The sequence below is a fragment of the Oryx dammah genome, unplaced genomic scaffold (genome assembly GCF_014754425.2).
Source record: "Oryx dammah isolate SB20612 unplaced genomic scaffold, SCBI_Odam_1.1 HiC_scaffold_2, whole genome shotgun sequence".
NCBI classification, from domain to species: domain Eukaryota; kingdom Metazoa; phylum Chordata; class Mammalia; order Artiodactyla; family Bovidae; genus Oryx; species Oryx dammah.
The window spans coordinates 108353224-108372393 of record NW_024070186.1 but is presented as its reverse complement, the minus strand read 5'-3'; positions in this window follow the sequence as shown (position 1 = coordinate 108372393).

Below are 19170 nucleotides of genomic sequence, written 5' to 3'. Positions count from 1 at the left end.
ATGATACTTGTATTTGTATATATATAAACTATATTATTTGCAATTATTATTTTATTATTTAAATTGTAAATACTAAGAGAATAGTATTTTGTCTTAGCACTGATACTATGTAACATCATTCTAGAAGACTGACAATTTACTATCACTATTCTTCTAAACTTTTCAAGACAATTAGTTATAACTCTATATGTGAAATAAAAACTGTTTTTGTTTCTTTTTGGGTGTGATGTGCATTCTCTGAAAATTGGTAGCCATTAGTAAAAAGACACAGAGATAGCAATAGCTGGAAGAAGGAAGATGGGATATGGGAAAAAAATTACAGAAAAATATCATGAGAGAATGCTTGTCTATTACCCATTGCACAAATTACTTAATTGTAGATGAGATATTTGAGAAGCAATTGTACTTCTGTGTATGTAATCACAAATGTGAAAGAGGGCCCTCATCAGACTATTCTTGTTACCCTGATTTCTAACTTTCAGCCTCCAAAACTGTGATAAATAAGTTTCTGTTGTGTATAACACATCCAGTCTATGATATTTTCTCATAGTTGTCCAAGTAGATGAAGACAATATTATAAATACAAAAATAAAGAAGAAACAGGAATGGTTCCAAATAGTTATTGATGGTATAATTTTTTCTCACAAGTTTCTTGATGAGAGCAATATGTTACATGATAAAAAGGGTTCCATTGTCAAGTAAATTTGGAAAAATTTCATTAAACAAATATGAAGAAACTAAAATTTATTTATTTTTGTTTGGCTTCTCCACTATGGTTTCTCAGAAATTTTAATATATGTTATATTTCCAGAGAGAGAGAGAGAGAGCATGGAGATTTTTTTCAGAACACATTTAAAAAAATCTGTGTCAAATGTCTTGCTGTGTCCTAAGGAGACAAGTGAGTCATTTACCCAGACTTTGAAACTCCAACTGGGCTCAGAAAATCTGATCACTCAGAATCTGTTCTTCTCTTGACTTTTGTAGATATGGAAAGCCTAATTCCTTCAATTTTCTATTCTAAAATCTACTAAACTATTCGACTTTATCCCTTTTACTCCCAATTATACTGAAGTATAATTGATACATAACATTAGTTTCAGGGGTACAGCATTGATGATTTGATTCATGTATATATATATATTGCAAAAAAATCTAGTTACCACAATAAGTCTAGTCATCTGATCACAATTGATATCTTTCCACAATGATAATCTACATACTAGAAATAGCACTTAACACATTGGCCAAATTGTGTCATCTTCTACGTAATGCAATGCCCAAATAAAGACACTTTTCAGAGGTACTATTTATTTCTTAAATTTGCATTGCTTGTCATTTTTCCATTCTCTTAAGTTCTCTCTCATCCTGGAAAAATACAAAGGTATGACTGGACGAAATAATGTGTTATGACTCTACAATATCTTTGGTCCTGATTTGCAAATTTTCCTCAGTATTGCAAGAGGAGAAAGCTGGTCTTCACTGGTAATTGCTTAGTAAATAAAGACTTCCTTCCTGGGTATGAACTCTATTCATGCTAATAAAATTGCTCTATTTGATCAATGAATCAGAATCTTTAAAGTTACTAAAGAATTATTATTAATTTTTGCCTATTCCAAGGTTATTTCCATAATAATAGAGTCTAGCATTTCACAAGGAGTTCTACTTCCTGAGTTATACCCCGTCCAACACGCTTCAAATTCTCAGCAGCACAGGTTGTAAGAATAGATCAAGTTCTTCCTAGATAAAGTGTCCATTAGCATGGCTTCACACAGACAATTTCAATAGTCAGCTATTCTGCAGAAATGTTTAAATCTCCCTTGTTGCCCCCTTTAATGTTTCAGGGCCTCACACCTAAACTGGTCTTCCTGCCTTAACCTTCTCCCCTCTGAGCCAATCTGTACATTGCAGCAAAGTTATAAGCAAATAGCTGATCATGGAATCCTCCCACTTAAACAAAATGACTACCTGTTATCTACTGAGCAACCATTTATCAAAGGTCTGCTTACCTCCCTCAAATCACCCAGGCTTTTATTTCTTTGGTGTCATTAAGCAAAGAAATAAACTTTTGCTCCAAACCCAGCTCAGAAATCTTTGTGCTTTTTTTTTTTTCATTATTTATTCAGCCAAAAATTTCTAGTTCCTATTATTTACATTCACAGATTTATTCACTCAGTGAATATTCATTCAATGCCCCTTTTGTGCCAGGCACTATTGAAAACATTAGGTATATATAAAAGGACAAGCCAGTTTCATAGAGTTTAGATTTTAGATTCTACTGGGGATAGTAAGAAAATAAGTGAAATATATGTGAAGTACATAATATATTATAAGGTAATAAGTACTGTAGATGAAAGACAAGGAAAGGGGCTAGAGTGTACCAGCAACTGTACAAGGGTTGGCTGAATTGTAAGTAACACAGTTAGGATAGACTACTCAAGAAGCTAACATTTCAGCAAATGCTTTCAGGATCTGGGCCTGAGAAGGTGAAGCTAAATGTGGGTCTTTAGGTGAAAGGCTTCTGGGGCAGAAGGAAGAGCCAGTGCAGAAGTCTTGGGTGGGAGAAGGCCTGATATGTCTGAAGGACAATAAGTAAGATCATTGTTCCTTGATCAGAATGAATAAAGGAACTTATAAGATCCAAGAAATAAAGAAGGTTCAGGTGATATAGTACCTATAAGGCAATTAAAAGATTTGGCTTTTATGCTGAGTGAGATGGTGAGGTACATCCAATCAGAAGATACAAACCTGGGTATTAGAGCCAGGAGTAAAAAGCTTTTCCAGGTATCTTTCCATCTGATGCTCCTAATATTTTGAGTATTAAAGTATAAAACATAAAGCCACTGGGCTTCTCTGGTGGCTCAGAGGATAAAGCATCTGCCTGCAATACAGGAGACCCGGGTTTGATCCCTGGGTTGGGAAGATCCCCTGGAGAAGGAAATGTCAACCCACTCCAGTGTTCTTGCCTGGAGAATCCCATGGACAGAGGAGCCTGGTGGGCTACAGTCCACGGGTCACAGAGTCGGACACGACTGAGCGACTTCACTAATACTTTGAGTACACATTAGTTGAAGCTTTCTGTTTCTCAAAACTGGTATCTTGAAAAACATGTTCAATACTTGATACATAGTAGGGATTATGTAAGGAATTTACTGAACAGCTCTACCAGTTAACACATTATTTATTAAGGACAATTTACCTTAATAATTAATATCAAAACATGCCAAAAACTAGGTACCTGTAAATCTAATTAGATACCTGTAAATCAACTGGATGATGAAAAATTGTTTGAAGCATTCTAGTTAGTTCATTTTATCTTCAGTATTTCCCTGCTAGATAGCATATTCTGTTAGGACTAATTACACAACAGTTCCAAGGCAGTTTTCACTGAATTAAGTTCCTTCATAATGGTTTGTTATGAAATGTAAGTGATATTTTTGGTTCTAAATTATTCTAACCTCACAAATATGACCAAAACACATTAACTAATATTTTGACCTGTAAACACAAAATTGCCATTTTAGAAAACTCATGGGAATATTCACAAACTAATTTGTTTTTTACTTGTCCTATTATAACTAACAGCGTATGAGTCTGATACTTGACAGCACAAAATAAATCTATTTGTAAGTCTGAACATTCTTCATTTCTGTGTTTTAATTGAGGAATAAAAAGAAAAGAAATAAGAAACATTCCTCCCTCAGGATTGCAAATAATGAAGCATTTAAAATAACACTCAGTAATTAACTCTGGGGTGACCATTTCTGAAGACATGTTTCTAATCATTTTTCATTCATGGACACAGATGTCTGTAGTACCTAACATTTGCACTTGAGTTTCTTATTTGCTTAAATCATATACGTAGCCACAGAGTTCTTAGTTAGAGAATGTATACTATGTTCTCATTGATCCTATCAAGTTCATACCAACACAAGAAAATAGGACCAGTTAATGGCACTGTAAGTATTGCAGTGAACAGAGTAAATTCTCTTGCTTCATAGAATTTATCTTTTAATTAAGGGATAAGGAATAAATTAAATAAAAGCCATAAGTTAATTATACAGAGTGCTAGTTTGTTAGTACATTATGAAATTTTAGTGAAGGTTCTTCCAGGAATTGTTTGCTTTCATAGGGATAGCTAAAGAGCTGTACATGGATCTTTAAAAAATGGCTCAGAGTCTTTCCTTACTAGCTCAGAAGTGAAAGTGTTAGTCTCTCAGACATGTCAGACTCTGTGACTCTGTGAACTGCAGCCTGCCAAGATCCTCTGTCCATGGAATTCTCCAGGCAAAAATATTGGAGTGGGTAGCCATTCCCTTCCCTGGGGATCTTTCTGACCCAGTAATCGAATTTGGGTCTCCTGCATTGCAGGCAGATACTTTACCATCTGAGATGCCAGGAAGCACTTCCTTAGCCTTAGTCCCCTAAAAATGGAGTCTGAAGCAAAGGCTTCTCTGTGTTAATCTAGTACAGAGTATAGTCCTTGGGTGAAGGAATGAGAAAGTGAAGTAGAAAAGGAGAGAGAGAACAAATATGGAGGTATATTTCCTAACTGGCTACTTTATGATATCAACAGCACTTGATATCTCCCTTTTGTGAAGTTATCTTCTAAGAGGCTACTTAAATAACTGCTCCAGGGACAGTCCCTCACTCAGAAGTAAGTGGAAAGAATGATCCAGAGGCTTCCCTATTCAACTGGCCTAAGTTTTGCTTGGAATTTGTTTATGAGTTGGTGTTGACAGGGAAGCCACAGATCTGGAGACAAGAAGCTCATAGAATGAGTGTGAGGCAGGGCTTTGTCACATGTGTGATACACATGTCACATGTGCATCATGTGTCTGCATGAGGATAGTGGGAAATATATGAAACTAGCCACCAGGAAAACTGAAGCAAGAGACAAGCGAGTCCATAGTGATCTGAGTTGGAGCTTAGACAATGCTTGAGATGGCCTTCAACCCTAGTTTAGGTAAAGCAGAGAGAGATTTTATATATTTAAGTATCATTTGTAAGTCAAAGCCACTCAGTCATCTCCAACATTTTGCAGCCCCATGGACTATACAGTCCATGGAATTCTCCAGGCCAGAATACTGAAGTGGATAGCCTTTCCCTTCTCCAGGGGATCTTCCCAACCCAGGTATTGAACCCAGGCCTCCCACATTGAAGATGGATTCTTTACAAGCTGAGCCACAAGGGAAGCCCAGTAATAGTGTAATGGGTAGACAATAACTTCTCCAGTGGATCTTACCAACCCAGGAATCGAACCAGGGTCTCCTGGATTGCAGGTGGATTCTTTACCAATTGAGCTATGAGGGAACCCCAGACAAGCATCCTGTAAATTTGCACCAAAGAAAATTTAAAACCATGAATCTGTCTGAAGACTTAATTATTTACAGATGAAGAAACTGATATCTAGGAAAATAAAATAACTTGCCATTGGTAAGTCAATGAGAGTCAGTATTGAGTTCTGATGAGGAGTACATAACTTGGAGTTTATGGACAGAGTATCCTTCATAAGTATCCTCTATTACTTAGATAGGTTCAGTGTCTTCTATAAGACACATAGATCATATGTAAAAAGGAATATTAACACATACCTGATTCTTCAAAAATAAATGAAGTCTCAGATGTTTTGATTTATATAATTCATATTTTAGTCAATAGGCAAATGGGCATACTAATATTGGTTGTAATTAAAATTTTCAGATTGAAAGAGTTTATGAATTATGTAGGAAGACCAATATTCATTCTTTTCACCAAAATGAAGTGTTTTCTTCTATCCCTGACTAGATGGGAGCTCCTTTTATTATACTTTGCTCATATGCCTATTTGGCCCTTACTTACTGAAAATAGCTATTTTGAAGGTTTTAGCCTTTCTATCAGTTTGTGAGTACTTGTACCCTGGGGGAAAAAGGAACTGGATTTGGCAATATATGATGCAAGAATAAGTCTCTGTACATATATTCATTCTGCCTACTTGAGTAGATTAAGCCACATTGTTTTCCTAAAGCTCACTTTCTTTATATATAATAAATACTTCACTATATACAATACCCTCAACAGAAATTTTTTATCCAGATCCCATTAATTAAACTATGGAAAGTATGTGTAATGAACTGTTTAAATACTATTTCAATGATTACTTAGCCTGAAAAATATTCCATATAATGAATGAATTTTTTTATGTCATTATGTCAAGACAACATTTTAAAATAATATTTAGAGAGATTAGACATTGATTTATGAAAAGATTGGGTGCTTTCAGGGTGATATGACCATAGACTGGAAATTGAGTTCTGGACCAGGTGTTGATTGAAATTTTATCTGGACAAAATGGAATAAAGTCTAAATTTAAAATTATTGAAATATCTTCAAATAGCTTCAGTGGTACAGACAATAAAGCCTCAATTTAATTTAATTACATACCATATTAAGTTTTGATAAACTTTCTCAAATGCTTGGCAGAATTAAATAAATATTTTTAAGATAACATGAAATATTTCTTGAATAACTTTGAAAACTCAATAAAAAAATTTGGTCCTCACAGAAAAATCAACAAAGCAAAAAGCTGGTTCTTAGAAAGATAAATTAATTTGACAAACCATTAGCCAGACTTATCAAGAAACAAAGAGAAAAATCAAATCAATAAAATTAGAAATGAAAATGGAGAGATCACAACAGACAACACAGAAATACAAAGGATCATAAAAGACTACTATCAGCAATTGTATGCCAATAAAATGGGCAACATGGAAGAAATGGACAAATTCTTAGAAAAGTACAACTTTCCAAAACTGAACCAGGAAGAAATAGAAAATCTTAACAGACCCATCACAAGCACAGAAATTGAAACTGTAATCAGAAATCTTCCAGCAAACAAAAGCCCAGGTCCAGACAGCTTCACAGCAGAATTCTACCAAAAATTTCGAGAAAGCTAACACCCATCCTACTGAAACTCTTCTGGAAAATTGCAGAGGAAGGCAAACTTCCAAACTCATTCTATGAGGCCACCATCACCCTAATACCAAAACCTGACAAGGATACCACAAAAAAAGAAAACTACAGGCCGATATCACTGATGAACATAGATGCAAAAATCCTCAACAAAATTCTAGCAATCAGAATCCAACAACACATTAAAAAGATCATACACCATGACCAAGTGGGCTTTATCCCAGGAATGCAAGTATTCTTCAATATCCACAAATCAATCAATGTAATTCACCACATTAACAAATTGAAAAATAAAAGCCATATGATTATCTCAATAGATGCAGTGAAGGCCTTTGACAAAATTTAACACCCATTTATGATAAAAACTCTCCAGAAAGCAGGAATAGAAGGAACATACCTCAACATAATAAAAGCTATCTATGACAAACCCACAGCAAACATTATCCTCAATGGTGAAAAATTGAAAGCATTTCCCCTAAAGTCAGGAACAAGACAAGGGTGCCCACTTTCACCACTACTGTTCAACATAGTTCTAGAAGTTTTGGCCACAGCAATCAGAGCATAAAAAGAAATAAAAGGAATCCAAATGGGAAAAGAAGAAGTAAAACTCTCTCTGTTTGCAGATGACATGATCCTCTACATAGAAAATCCTAAAGACTCCCCCAGAAAATCACTAGAGCTAGTCAATGAGTATAGTAAAGTTGCAGGATATAAAATCAACACTCAGAAATCCCTTGCATTCCTATACACTAATAATGAGAAAGTAGAAAAAGAAATTAAGGAAACAATTCCATTCACCATTGCAACGAGAATAATAAAATACTTAGGAATATACCTACCTAAGGAAACTAAAGACCTATATATAGAAAACTATAAAACACTGATGAAAGAAATCAAAGAGGACACTAATAGATGCAGAAATATACCATGTTCATGGATCAGAAGAATCAATATAGTGAAAATGAGTATACTACCCAAAGCAATCTACAGATTCAATGCAATCCCTATCAAGCTACCAGCGGTATTTTTCACAGAACTAGAAAAAATAATTTCAAGATTTGTATGGAAATACAAAACACCTCGAATGGCCAAAGCAATCTTGAGAAAGAAGAATGGAACTGGAGGAATCAACCTGCCTGACTTCAGACTATACTACAAAGCCACAGTCATCAAGACAGTAAGGTACTGGCACAAAGACAGAAATATAGATCAATGGAACAAAATAGAAAGCCCAGAGATAAATCCACACACCTATGGACACCTTATCTTCGACAAAGGAGGGAAGCATATACAATGGAGTAAAGACAATCTCTTTAACAAGTGGTGCTGGGAAAACTGGTCAACCACTTGTAAAAGAATGAAACTAGATCACTTTCTAACACCACACACAAAAATAAACTCAAAATGGATTAAAGATCTAAACATAAGACCAGAAACCATAAAACTCTTAGAGGAGAACATAGGCAAAACACTATCCGACATAAACCACAGCAGGATCCTCTATGATCCACCTCCCAGAATACTGGAAATAAAAGCAAAAATAAACAAATGGGATCTAATTAAAATTAAAAGCTTCTGCACAACAAAGGAAACTATAAGCAAGGTGAAAAGACCGCCCTCCAAATGGGAGAAAACAATAGCAAATGAAGCAACGGACAAACAACTAATCTCAAAAATATACAAGCAACTTATGCAGCTCAATTCCAGAAAAATAAACAACCCAATCAAAAAATGGGCCAAAGAACTAAATAGACATTTCTCCAAAGAAGACATATGGCTGGCTAACAAACACATGAAAAGATGCTCAACATCACTCATTATCAGAGAAATGCAAATCAAGACCACAATGAGGTACCATTTCACAGCAGTCAGAATGGCTGTGATCCAAAAGTCTACAAGCAATAAATGCTGGAGAGGGTGTGGAGAAAAGGGAACCCTCTTACACTGTTGGTGCGAATGCAAACTAGTACAGCCACTATGGAAAACGGTGTGGAGATTCCTTTAAAAATTGCAAATAGAACTGCCTTATGACCCAGCAATCCCACTGCTGAGCATACACACTGAGGAAACCAGAATTGAAAGAGACATATGTACCCCAATGTTCACTGCAGCACTGTTTATAATAGCCAGGACATGGAAACAACCTAGACGTCCATCAGTAGATGAATGGATAAGAAAGCTGTGGTACATATAGACAATGGAGTATTACTCAGCCATTAAAAAGAATACATTTGAATCAGTTCTAATGAGATGGATGAAACTGGAGTCGATTATACAGAGTGAAGTAAGCCAGAAAGAAAAATACCAATACAGTATACTGACACATATATATGGAATTTAGAAATATGGTAATGATGACCCTGTATGTGAGACAGCAAAATAGACACAGATGTATAGAATGGACTTTTGGACTGTGAGGGAGAGGGAGAGGATAGGATGATTTAGGAGAATGGCCTTGAAACATGTATACTATCATGTAAGAAACGAAGTGCCAGTCTATGTTCGATACAAGATACAGGATGCTTGGGGCTGGTGCATGGGGATGATCCAGAGAGATGATATGGGGTGGGAGATGGGAGGGGGATCAGGATTGGGAGCTCATATACACCTGTGGTGGATTCATGTCAATGTATGGCAAAACCAATACAGTATTGTAAAGTAAAATAAAGTAAAAATAACATAAAATAAAATGAAGTTAGTAACCTCCTAGAAGGGTTAAGAGGATACCAAATAGGTGAAATGCTTTGAAGTGTTGAATTATATGTGCATAATTAAAATGTATATATAATTTTAATATATGGTATATATATATATATAATTTTACTTATAAAACTAGTTAGAAGTTTTTACATTAGATATTCCTCCTGTCTACCTGGAGTCTATTGTGAGTAGAATATTGAGGCAGACAAACAGAGAAATCTTGAAAGCAGCAAAAGAAAATAATTCATCCAGTAAAGTCATCCCAACAAGATTAGCAGCTGCTTTTGCATGAGAGATCATGGAAACCAAGACAATGGATGCCATATTCAAAATGTTAAAAGAAAAAAGAAAAAAGGTTAACCAAGAATTCTACATCAAGCAATTCACAGATAAACAAAAACAGAGAATGCTTTGTAAGGAAGCATGATTAGAAATACTAAAGTAAGTTTTTCATTTGAAAGCAGGTTGAAATTGACTCTAGACAGTAATTCAAATCCTATGGCCCTCCACCTGAAAAAAACACCAGTATAGGTGATTATGTTGTTATAAGAGATAGTATAAATGCATATTTCTTTTCCTTTTTTTAACTGGTTTAAAAATCAGTTGTGGAGAGCAATATGTATACAATGTACTATCTAGACTGTAACATACAGAAATGTAATATATTTGAAAATAGCACCACAAAGGAGTGGGAGCAAAGTTGTGTTGAGGAAAAGAAATTACATCACATGGTGATGCAAATCCACAGGGCCAGAAGAGAGACAGAATTTTTTTTCTTAAGGGTTTGTATAACCAACTTTATAAACACATACTTTCTTGAAATTAGACATCAATTATGGGGGAAAAAACCTGTAAAAACAGAAACACAAACACATGGAGGTTAAACAATACTCTTCTCAATAACAAAGGATCACTGAAGAAATCAAAGAGGAAATAAAAAACACCTAGAAACAAATGACAGCAAAAGCACGACAACCCAAAACCTATGTTGTGTAGTCACTAAGTGGTGTCTGACTCTTTGAAACCCCATGGACTGTAGCCTGCCAGGCTTCTCTGTCCATGGGATTTCTCAGGCAAGAATACTGGAGTGGGTTGCCATTTCCTTCTCCAGGGGACCTTCCCAACTCAGGGATCAAACCCAGATCTCCTGCATTGCAGGCAGATTCTTTACTGCTGCACCACTGGGGAAGCTATTGGATGCAGCAAAAGCAGTTCTATTCTACCTTGCTGGGGTTCTCACAGCAAGTATACTGGGGTTGCTTGCCATTCCCTCCTCCAGTGGATTCCATTTTGTCAGAACTCTCCTCTATGACTGGTCCATCCTGGGCAGCCCCCATGGCATGGCTTATAGCTTCATTGAGTTATGCAAGCCCCTTCACCACAAGGTAGTGATCAATATACCCTTAGAAAAGCATAAGTCAAAAAGACTCATGTACCCCAATGTTCACTGCAGCACTATTTACAATAGGGACATGGAAGCAACCTAGATGTCTGTCATTAGATGAATAGGTAAAGAAGCTGTGGTATGTGTACACAATGGAACATTACTTAGCCATAGAAAGGAATGAATTTGAGTCAGTTCTAGTGAGGCAGATGAATTTACAGTCTTTTATATAGAGTGAAGTAAGAGAGAAACAAAGGTATATTAACATGTATATATGGAATCTAGGACAATGGTACTGATGAACCTATTTGCAGGGCAGGAATAGAGACACAAACATAGAGAACAGACTTGTAGATACAACAGGGAAGAAGAGGGTGGGATGAATTGCGAGAGTAACATTGAAACATATACATTACCATATGTAAAACATATCATTGTAGGAAGTTGCTCTATAACACAGGAAGTTCAACCTGGTGCTCTGTGACAACTAGAGGGGTGAGATGAGGTGGGGGTGGGAGATATGTTCAAGAGTGAGGGGTCATATGTATACTTATGGCTGATTCACGTTGTTGTATGGCAGAAACCAACACAATATTGTAAAGCAATTATCCTCTAATTAAAAATAATTTTTTTAAAACAATTTGGTCCTGATGTTAAAATTAAAAAGTATATTTTAAGATTAAATCTTGAATCATTTTGACATAGTTTATTTATAGTGGATTTTGCAAGCAATCTATTCACTATTAAAAGAAAATAACATATGTATTCATAAAATATCTACAAATGTTTCAATATGAAAGTAAATATTATAGCTTGGGGGTGGGGTGGTCATACCAAGAGGCTTGTGGGATCTTTTTCCCCACACCAGGGATTGAACCCAGGGCCAACGTAGTGAAAGCGCAAAATCTAGCCACTGGATGGATGACCAGGAGATTCTATATATTAAGAATCTTAAAATAGATCACCTTTGCCAAATATATTGTACTCCAGATCTGGTTCTTATGCAAAATAATATTTTTTTCATGTATTTACTTTTTTATTGCCCAATTTGGTGCCTGAATAATTTTTGGTCATATACAATGTACACAAATATTCTCATCATTTCTGAAAACAGAGGGGGAGAAGTAGTATAAACTTGAATATCAATATATAAGTAGAAGTTTGATGATAACAAAGAGATGACCAAAGCATTCTTGCTTTTAAAACAAAATTTCTCATACAAAAATTTTCGTAAGTCATCGCCGTCCTAAAAGGAATCATGAAGCTGAAGGATGGAAGACTTTGTGCCACACAGAATCATAATTTAATAGTTGTTTGTCTTTGGATGACATTGCTTAGATTACTTAGTCTCTGAGCCACAATTTCCTCATTTGTGACATTAAATGAATCAGGAAATGTGAACAAGCTTCATGAACTGGAACACTCTGTGCAAAACATAGAATTACGTTCAACAAAATTCATACTGCTGGCATAACACATACATTATGATGAAAAGAATCAATAGGTTCCAAGAAACCTCTGAAACAAAAAGTACATATAGAAAAGCAATAAAGTTATCAAAAGGAAAAAAAAAAACACAACTTTTTAATAATTACAGTCATAAAGCATTTGGTGTAAATGGCACTGCATTTTCTTGATAATGTTTTTAAAATATATATTCTTATAGACTAAGTAAATGTTTCTTTGCTAACAGCTGATCTGTACTTCAAGGCAAATAAAGTCAATTAGATTATACTTTCTCCCTTCTACTTTTTTATAAGTTTCAGTCATTGGCAACTGATTTTTAGTTGTCATCTGTCACTGAATTAGAAATTACAGAAAAAAATGATGGCCTTAAATTGAAACACTTGACAGATGTACTAGACACCAAAGCTTTCATCTCTCGTTGCTAGGACAATGTATAAAGAATTGCTAGCTAATCAGTGTCCCCAAAATGATATTTTGACAATTTAGGAAAACCTCTTATATCTTTGCAGTATCATCATTCATTTACCTACACATGATTAATTAAACATTCATTAAACATCTACTACCTGAAAAGTATTATTAAAAATTGAAAGGAAAGATAAATATAATCAACATCTCATGTCTAAGGAAATTTCTAGTCTAGCATCAAAGACAGAAAAACAGACCCATGACTACAATATTAAGAGATAACTACCATAAGATAAATATCATATTAGTTCATTTACTAAAAAAAGTCATAAAAGGTATCTGTAAGTAAATCACAAAATTCTATTCATTATGGTTAAACTTGTCAAAATGGCCCTAAACATATATATATGTTTATACATATATATATATACATACATATATACACATACATGTATGTGTGTGTGTATATATATATATTTATATAGCTCATAATAGCATTTAATGCCAAAATTAGCTATTGATGACTCTGCTGCTTAGATACCTGAGAATTTTAATAATTATTTATGTAGATCAATACAATAATGTTGAGAATTTGAGAGAAGAAGGAAGTGGATTCAAGAAGAATAAGAAGGCATAAATATTCATTATTCTCATATTAATTTATCTCCCACCCCATAACTGAGACAAATAAGTTATGTGTGTGTGTGTGTGTGTGTGTGTGCATGCTCAATACACAGTATGTAAGGACTAAATCCATAAATCAATAAATCCACTAAATCCATAAATCAATCTTAGCCCATTCCTTTTTGCTTCCTTTTATTTTTGAGTGATGAAGGGTCCTATCCAGTCTTATCACTTCAGGTGTGCTTTGAAGCCCCCTTTCTAAGTTTCTCATGGGATTAGTTCTTTTGATTATATCCTATACCTTAAATGAAGTATCCACAGACATTTTTTTGTAAAGGGCCAGATGGTGAACGCTTCAGGCTTTGTGACCCATTGGACCTCTGTTGCAGCTATTCAACACTGTGTTGGTGGCATGAAAGCAGCCATAGGCCATATGTAAATTAATTAGTTTGGCTGAATTACAATAAAACTTCATTTGCAAAAATGCATGGTGATGTGGATTTAACCCATTGATAGTAGTTGATCACCTACCTTAAATGATAAAAATCTCTTTTAATGGGTTATTTTTATTTTTCTCAGATAAAACAAATATTTATTTCCAGCCAAATACTGGGTTATTTTTAACTGCACCCAAATCCATTCTAATATCACCAATCATAAGCTAAAAAAAGGCAAATGTGTGAAAAAAATAACTTCCCTCTGATTTGAAAAACATAGTTTTATAAACTCCTTAAAGGTCAAATTTGAATTTAAAATTGTTGGTCTGTTTGAAGTTCCACATCAGAAATGATGGTAGAGAAAGAAATACTTTTCCATCATTTCTCAATCCCTCCTTTTCTCATTGAAGGGCACAGATTCACCACTCCTCATACTTAGTAGAATATGTTTTACTCTTAGGAGAAGCAAGGAGTCTTCTGCAAGTTCTGGAGCAGGTATGGGGACATATGACTAGAGATCCAGAGTCCTCAAAATCCAGAGTGTGATGAGAAGGGATAGCATGATCCATGACTAGACATATCTATCCTCTTGGCTACATGGTGTCTCCTTACTCAGTAGGGAAATGTAAGGCCAAGGGAGGGCCAGAGTTGGGACTGCTGAAGCACAGGCCCGGGACAGGGCCCCTCTCTATGGGGTTCAGATATACTAATAAGATCAAGATAATATCTGTGTTTCAATTAGAGAAACATATTAATTTTCACCTTCTGCTATGAGTTTAACTCTGCATCCCCAAGTTCACAAGTCCTAACCCCCTAAACATTACCTTATTTGGAAATAGAGTCACTACAGATATAATTTGTTAAGATGAGGTCACACTGGAATAGTATGGATCCCTAATCTAATTTAACTGTTATACTTGTAAAAAGGGAAAATTGGGGCACAAATATAGACACAGAGAGAAGTCATGTGAAAATGAAGGCAGAGTTCAGGGTGATTCTCCTAAAGGTCAAAGAATGACAAAGATTGCCAGAAAACTATCAGAAGCTAGACAAGTGTAATGGAATAGGTGTTCATACTCCTCAGAAACAACCAACTCTGATGACACCTTGATTTTGGACTTCTAGCCTCTGGAAGTGGGAAATAATAAATCTGTTGTCTGAGCCATTCAGTTTTCAGTACTTTGTCATGGTGACCCTCGTAAACTAACATATCTTCAAAGAGCCTTTCTTTTCTAATTGGGGGATAATTGCTTTACAATATTCTGCTGGTTTCTGCCATATATCAACATGAAGCAGCTGCAGGTATACATATGTCACCTCCCTCTTGAGCCTTCCTCCCACCTCCCACTTCCCACCCCATTCCACCCCTCTAGGTTGTCACAGAGCATTGGATTGAGCCCCCTGTGTCATACAGCAAATTCCCACTGGCTATCTATTTTACATATCATAATCCATATCTTTCAATTCTACTCTTTCAATCCATCCCACTCTCTACTTCCTCACCCTGGGTCCACAAGTCTGATCTCTATGTCCACATCTCTATTTCTAAACTACATATAGGTTCATCAGTACCATTTTTCTAGATTCCACATATATGCATTCATATTGTATGCTTGTTTTTCTCTTTTTGACTTATTTCACTCTGTATAACAGGATCTTCCCAACCCAGAGATCAAACCCAGGTCTCCCGCATTGCAGGCAAATTCTTTACCAGCTGAGCCACAAAGAAGTCCAAGAATACTGGAGTGGGAAGCCTATCCCTTCTCCAGCAAATCTTCCTGACCGAGGAATCAAACCAAGGTCTCCTGCATTGAAGGCAGATTCTTTACCAAATGAACTATCAGGGAAGCCCCTAGGTTCATCCCCCTCACTACAACTGACTCAAATTAATTCCTTTTGATGGCTGATTAATATTCCATTGTATATATTTAGCATAACTTCTTTATCCATTCATCTGTTGATGGATGTCTAGGTTGTTTCCATGTCCTGGTTACTGTAAATAGCATTGCAATGAACACTGAGGTACAAGTGTCTTTTAGAATTGTGGATTTCTCAGGGTATATGTCCAGCAGTGTGATTGCTGGGTCATATATAGGCTAAAGGACTAGGAAAGGTCAGTTTTCATCCCAATGCAAAAAAAAGGCAATGATTCATTGAAAGGACAGATTCTGAAGCTCCAATACTTTGGCCACCTGATGCAAAGCGTTGACTCATTGGAAAACACCCAGACCCTGGAAAAGATTGACAGCAGGAGGAGAAGTGGGTGACAGAGGAAGAGATGATTGGATGGCATCACTGACTCAATGGACATGATTTTGAGCCAACTCCAGGCATAGTGAAGGACAGGCAAGCCTGGTGTGCTGCAGTCTTGAGTCACAAAAATGTCAGATACAACTTAGTGACTGAACAACAACATCAATGGTAGTTTGATCCCTAGTTTTTAAAGAGATCTCCATACCGTTCTCCACAGTGGCTGTATTAATTTACATCCCCATCAACAGTGTGAGAAGGTTCCACTCTTACACACCCTCTCCAGCATTTATTGTTTGTGGATTTTTGTTTGTAGATTTTTTTGATATTGGCCATTCTGTTGTGAGGTGATATATCATTGTAGTTTTGATTTGCATTACTCTAAAAATAAGCAATGTTAAGAATTTTTCATGTGTTTCTTAGCCATGTGTGTGTCTTCTTCGGATAAATCTCTATTTAAGTCATCTATCCATTTTTTGATTGGGTTGTTTGTTTTCCTGATATTGAGTTGCTTGAACTGCTTATATATTTTAAAGATTAATCCTTTATCAGTTGCTTAATTTGCAATTATTTTCTCCCATTTTGAGGGTTTCTTTTCATTTTGTTTTTGACTTTCTTTGCTGTGCAAAAGCTTTTAAGTTTAACTAGATCTCATTTTTTGGTTGATTTTTTATTTTATTTTTTTCTTTTCTTTATTATTATTATTATTTTACTTTACAATATTGTATTGGTTTTGTCACACATCAACATGAACCTGCCATGGGTGTACATGTGTTCCCAATCCTGAGCCCCCCTCCCATCTCCCCCCACCACACCAGTGCACCAGCTCCAAGCATCCTGCACCCTGCATTGAACCTGGACTGGTGATTTGTTTGTTATATGATATTATACATGTTTCAATGCCATTCTCCCAAATCATCCCACCCTCGCCCTCTCCCACAGAGTCCAAAAGACTGTTCTATACAATACAGTATACTAACGCATATATATGGAATTTAGAAAGATGGTAACGATAACCCTGTATGTGAGACAGCAAAAGAGACACAGATGTATAGATCTCATTTTTTAATTTTATTTTTATTTCCATTACTCTAGGAGGTGGGTTGTAGAAGATCTTTCTGTAATTTATGTCAAATAGTGTTCTGCTTATGTTTTCCTCTAAGGGTTTTATAGTTTCTGGTCTTACATTTAGGTTTTTAATCCATTTTGAGTGTATCTCTGTGTGTCGATAGACAGTGCATGAACTATGGACAGAGGTTTTGTAACATTGTACAGGAGGCAGTGATAAAAACCATCACAAAGAAAAACAAATCCAAGAAGGCAAAATGGTTGTCGTAGGAGACCTTACAAATACCTGAGAAAAGAAGAGAAATGAAAGACAAAATAGAGAGGGAAAGATATACCCAACTGAATGCAGAGTTCCAGAGAAGAGCAAAGAGAAATAAGAAACCTTCTTAAGTGAACAATGCAAAGAAATAAAGAAAAACAATAGAATAGGAAAGACTAGAAATCTCTTCAAGAAATTGGAGTTACCAAGGTAACATTTCATGCAAAGATGGACACAATAAAGGACAGATATAGCAAGGACCAAAAATAGCAGGGGATATTAAGAACAGGTGACAAGAATACACATAAGAACTGTTAAAAAAAAAAAAAAGGTCTTAATGTCTAGTATAACAATGATAGTGTGGTCACAAATCTAGAGACAGACATCCTGGAAAAGAGTCAATGGGCCTTAGGAAACATTACTATGATCAAAGCTAGTGGAGGTGATAGACCAGCTGATGTATTTAAAATGCTAAAAGATGATAGTGTTAAATTGCTGCATTCAATATGACAGCAAATTTGGAAAATTCAGGAATAGCCATAGGATATCAGTTTTCATTCCAATCCCAAAGAAGGGCAATACCAAAGAATGTTCAAATGACGATACAATTGAACTCATTTCACATGCTAGCAAGGTAATGTTCAAAATCCTTCAGGCTAGGATTCAATAGTACATGAATCAAGAACTTCTAGATGTACCATCTGGACTTAGAAGAGGCAGAGGAACCTGAGATCAAATTGCCAACATCCATTGGATCATAGAAAAAGCCAGAGAATTCAACAAAAACATCTACTTCTGCTTTATTGACTACACTAAAGCCTTTGACTGTGTGGATCACATGAAACTGTGAAAAATTCTTACAGAGAAAGAAATACCAGACCATCTTACCTGCTTCCTGAGAAACATGTATGCAGGTCAAAAAGAAACAGAACCAGACATTGAACAATGGACTGGTTCAAAATTGGGAAAGGAGTGAGTCAAGGTTGTATATTGTCACCCTGCTTATTTATTATATACAGAGTACATTATGAGAAACACTGGGCTAGATGAAGCACAAGCTGGAGTCAAGATTGCCAGGAGAAATATCAACAACCTCAGATATGCAAAATATAACACCCTAATGGCAGAAAGTGAAGAGGAACTAAAGAGTCTCTTAATGAAGGTAAAAGAGGAAAGTGAAAAATCTGACTTAAAAGTTAACTTCAAAAAGCTAAGATTATAGCATCTGGTTCCATTACCTCATGGCAAATCGACAGGGAAAAAATGAAAACAGTGGGGGGTTTTATTTTCTTGGGCTCCAAAATCACTGTGGATGGTGACTGCAGCAATGAAATTAAAAAAAAAAACAAAACACAACAATGCTTGTTCCTTGGAAGAAAAACAGAAAATTTGACAGCATATTAAAAAAACAGAGACATCACTTTTATGAAAAATGTTCATATAGTCAAAACTATGATTTTTCCAGTAGTCATTTATGGATGTGAGAGCTGGACCATAAAGAAGGCTGAGTGGTGAAACATTGATACTTTCTAACTGTGGTGCTGGAGAAGACTCTTGAGAGTCATTTGAACAGTAATGAGATCAATCCTAAAGGAAATCAATTCTGAGTATTTATTGGTAGGACT